Source organism: Palaemon carinicauda, chromosome 2, assembly GCF_036898095.1.
Source record: "Palaemon carinicauda isolate YSFRI2023 chromosome 2, ASM3689809v2, whole genome shotgun sequence".
NCBI classification, from domain to species: Eukaryota; Metazoa; Arthropoda; class Malacostraca; order Decapoda; family Palaemonidae; genus Palaemon; species Palaemon carinicauda.
Window position 1 is genome coordinate 98,827,769 of NC_090726.1, and position 4,374 is coordinate 98,832,142.

Genomic DNA, 4,374 nt, shown 5'->3' on the forward strand with positions numbered 1-4,374 from the left:
ACCTACTTGTAAATAAGAAGGTTTTCTTCATGCTTGACCTCCTGAAAGAGTATTATTAGCTACCCATGAACCCACAAGACATCACCAAGACCAACATTACTACCCTTTTCGGTACATACACCTTCAATTAATCCTGTTTGGCCCTTTGCAATAATGGGGCTACTTTTCAATGCCTCATGGATGCCATCTTAAGGGACCTCTCCTTCTGTGCATGTTACGTGTACAATATACTTGTGTTCTCCTCTTCCAAAGAGGAACACCTCCGTCACCTATGCATTATGCTCTACCACTTACAACAGAACGCCCTTGTAGTCCAGTACGACAAGTGTACCTTTGGTGCCAACGAAGTATCATTCTTAGGGCACCGTATCACTCCTGAAAAAGTCCACCAAAATACCAGAAATGGGATCCCCTTCAAGAAGTAGGATTCTGCAACACAAAGAAGGCCCTATCAACTGCTGAAGCTCCCTCTTTTCCCATGCCACCAGTCCCTTTCCTTCTGTCCGTGATGCCAGTGACGTTTCTACTGGTACAGTACCCGAGCAGGTGGTCAATGTCTCACCCTGCCCATTGACCATTTTTAGTAGAAAACTGTCCAAGGTGGTATCTGGCTACTCTACCTTCAGCCATGAATCGCTGGAAGTGCATTTGGCTGTACATCACTGTTGCCACTTCTTGGAAGATACGCCCTTTGTCATTCGCATGGCCCACATGCTTCTTGTGCAGGTCTTTGCTTGACATTTTGACACCTGGTCTGCCCTTCAACACCGACAACTCTTCAGCATGGCTGAATACAATTGCACACTTCAACACATCACCGGTTAAGATGAATCCCGTTACCAATGCCCTGTCACAAAATACATTGGCTGTCATTCACTGGGGATTGGATTTTCATCGCCTTGGCAGAAGCCCAATTAAAAGATCCAGAGTACAAAGCACGCAGGAGATCCTGCACATCCGTATGTTGGGAAGATGTCGATCTCAATGACTCCAATGCCACCCTCCTCTATGATGTAATTATTGCTAGACCAAGACCATGGATACCTGCTACCATGTGCTGACAGGTGCTTAATTTCATTCATGACCATTCACATGCCTCGTGCATATTTACTGTGAGCTGATACTGAAGATGAAGTTCATTTAGCATGACATTACTGAGGATGCTAAGGATTGGGTCCACACCTGTATTTTATACCAAACTTCAAAAGTACATCGACATTCATATTCAGGAGAGGGCGTGTTTCCTCAACCTCAGTGTCATTTTTCCTATATTCACGTTGACAGAGTAGGTCCCCTACCCCCATTACAAGGAAATTGTTAATTTTTACTGTCATTGACCGCTTCGCTTGTTGGCCTCAAGCCATTCCCATGCAAACTGCAGCGTTTGCCTCATGTACAGCTGCCTTACTCTTAGGGTGGATAGTGAGGTTTGGTATCCATGGGAATATTACTTCTGCCAGGGGTTCCACTTTCACATATCTATTGTGGACATCATAAGTAAATCTCCTGGGTATCATCCTACATCGGACAACTGCCTACAACCCTATGGCCAACGTTTTCATCGTACCCTCGAAGCAGCTTTGACGTCCAACAGCAATGACTCCAGCTGGTTTACTCAGCTTATATGGGTCCTCCTGGGACTAAGGACTACTCCTAAAGACACCCTGGATGTCTTGACAGCTGAAATGGTGTATGGAGACCTGTTGGTTGTCCCTGCCGAATTTTCTCCGTCTGAAACCTCCTCCGACAATCTCCAGTGTCTACATTATGTTGTTGGAAAATTTACTCCATGGTGCCGGACTTACAAGCTCCTGGCTAGGCAACACATACCGACAGATTTGCACTCTGGAATGCAGTTTTTCCTACACATCAACACTAGCAAGTCACCGCTAAGGCCTCCTTACACGCGCCCTTTTCCAGTGATACATCACAATCTGAAGGGTTTCTTAGATAACATTCGTGTCAACGAAGACTGGGTCTCCATTGATTGCTAAAAACCTGAATATATCCTGCAAGATGACCCACTTACAGTGCACCCTATTTCACATGTATGTCTTTTTTAGGGGGAGGTGGCCATGTACTGCACGTGTTTCACACACTCGTACAATGTACTGGTATTTTCTCTTTGTATATTTCACTCTTCCAATTACTGATAACCGAACCTGAATAAGCTTTCTTTACATGCATAGGTCTTTTTAAATTTTTGTGACATTCTTGCTCAGAACCTCTTGTATATGAAATCGGTACTTGTTGAAATAAAACTTGCTGCATCGCTCTCACGTCTCTGTTATAACCTAATAGCCACCATACAATTTTAACCAAGCTGTGCCCCATATTCTTGCATGAATGGCAATCCAAAAGTTGATGAGAAAGGAATTTTTTTCTGAGTACATCCCATTGTCATGAGGTGAGTGCTGTGTCAGTACTGCAGAATTTCTAGGAATACCCCTGACATAATTTTGTGAGAACCTGACATGTAGCGAAAATCATGTCAGGTATTTTGCGCTAGGTGGATACCAGATCAAGAAGTACTCATGTGGTTCCTGGCTGCAGGGACTTAGGAAGTTCCCAAAGGGTGAGTGGCTACAATGTTAGGGGTTTGCAGTGACAGTTTGTAACTAAAATGAACTAGGGTGCTGTTTCAGAAAATTAATTCTTTTTTAAATATTATGTAAAAGAAAGCAAAAAAGGCACTCTTAGGTCGACACTGCAGGAATGACAGCACTCTCGCTTCCTTGCATCCTCGCATGCAGCTTACTATTTGTGCATGTGCACAATAGCCAAACATCACGGTGCTGGAATTGTGAAGTGCACAGTTCCATACAAGATTTTTTTTTTTTTTTTATATTTTTTTCATAAACTGACATTGAGCTTGCGGATTAGAATTATATTGTACAGTCACGTTCATAAGTTTTATTTTCGGACAAATTATCAAACTAGTAAGCAACATCTCGCAACTGCAGCAACATGGGCAGCTTAATTCCCGTGAAGTTATCTTTCAAATTATTGTAGTGGCATACCTGTAATTTCAGAATCTGATATGTTTTTACTGGAAAAAAAAAGTTAAAAGGGAAAACTACATTTATAAAAATGCTATATTAATTATGTATAGTTTCAATTTTTAAGACTTTGTTAAGAATTAAATGTTAATACTAGGTCTATTGGTCTGAAAAATTTACTTCAGTCATGAGCCTACTTGAGTTGCATATGACAGTTATTGATGCAAATCTATTGTTGCTTAAATCTCAAAATGTTAGAAAGAACTGGTGTAACAAGCTTTGAATATAGAGAAATAAACGTTACGCATAAAAACAGAAAAATATCCTATGTAACTCTACAAACCTCCCAGAACAAATACTAGTATCTTTGAAGAATTCAGTGCATTCATTGAGATGATTATCATGGAGAAAATTGAATTAGTTATTTGTGGAGACTTCAATTTTTGGATGAATGACGCATCAAATTTTGACGCTTTGCATTTAGTGAGATATTAGAATCATATCAACTAGTGAATAATGTCGACTGTACAACTACTTTAACTGGGCATATGTTGAATCTAGTTTTAAATGATGGAATGAATAACATTGTATCTGATATAAATGTTGAAGAAAAATGTATTATCTCCCCAGTGCACAAACTTATAACGTTTTGTCTACCTCTACAAGAACATGCAGTAGTAAAGAAAATAAACTTTTGACCTAAATCAATTTTTTCTCCTACCCTATTTATTGAAAAAGTTAAAAATAAAATAAAAGATACTATCAGCATTCCCTGTGATCATTACAACCAATATTTGTTGGGAGCTATGTGTGTGAGCCGTCTTACGGCCACTTATAGTAGTGTGAGTAAAAGTAAATGATACCATGAGCTCACGGATGGAAAAGACGATAACTGTCATAGAGACTCAAAGAAAGAAAGTGGAATCGGTTAAAAATTGAAAGTACATGGGTAGAATATAAAATTGCTATATGTCGTCAATACAACTACCTACAAAGAAGAAAAAAAACTGAATACTACAAAAGAAAAATCCGTGAAGCAGCAACAGACATGAAAAATTATATTGTCTGCTAATTAGTATAATGGGAAATGTAACCGAAAAGAAGCTACCTGATGGATACAGTGACCAGGAAATAGCAAATAATTTTCTAGTATTCTTTAAAAACAAAATTTAAAATTCAACTAGGTCTTTTGTAAATATTCAACATCACATTAATAATACACCAGATACACAGAAAAAAAATAATGAGATTTAACAACATAACATAAGAAAACATCACTAGGATAATCAAGAGAGCAAAGAAAACAAACTGCATGATCAATCCTATACCAATATCTGAAGTAATGGGGGAGAGAAACTTTTCTAGTCTAGCCGAA

General features: G+C 39.2%; 1 protein-coding gene across 2 annotated transcripts in view; it reads right to left on the minus strand.

Annotated features, from left to right (window-relative positions):
* Positions 1-4,374, minus strand: part of LOC137619184 (uncharacterized) — an 814,382-nt gene that overhangs the window by 184,281 nt on the left and 625,727 nt on the right. The gene's annotated exons all lie outside the window — the stretch shown is intronic.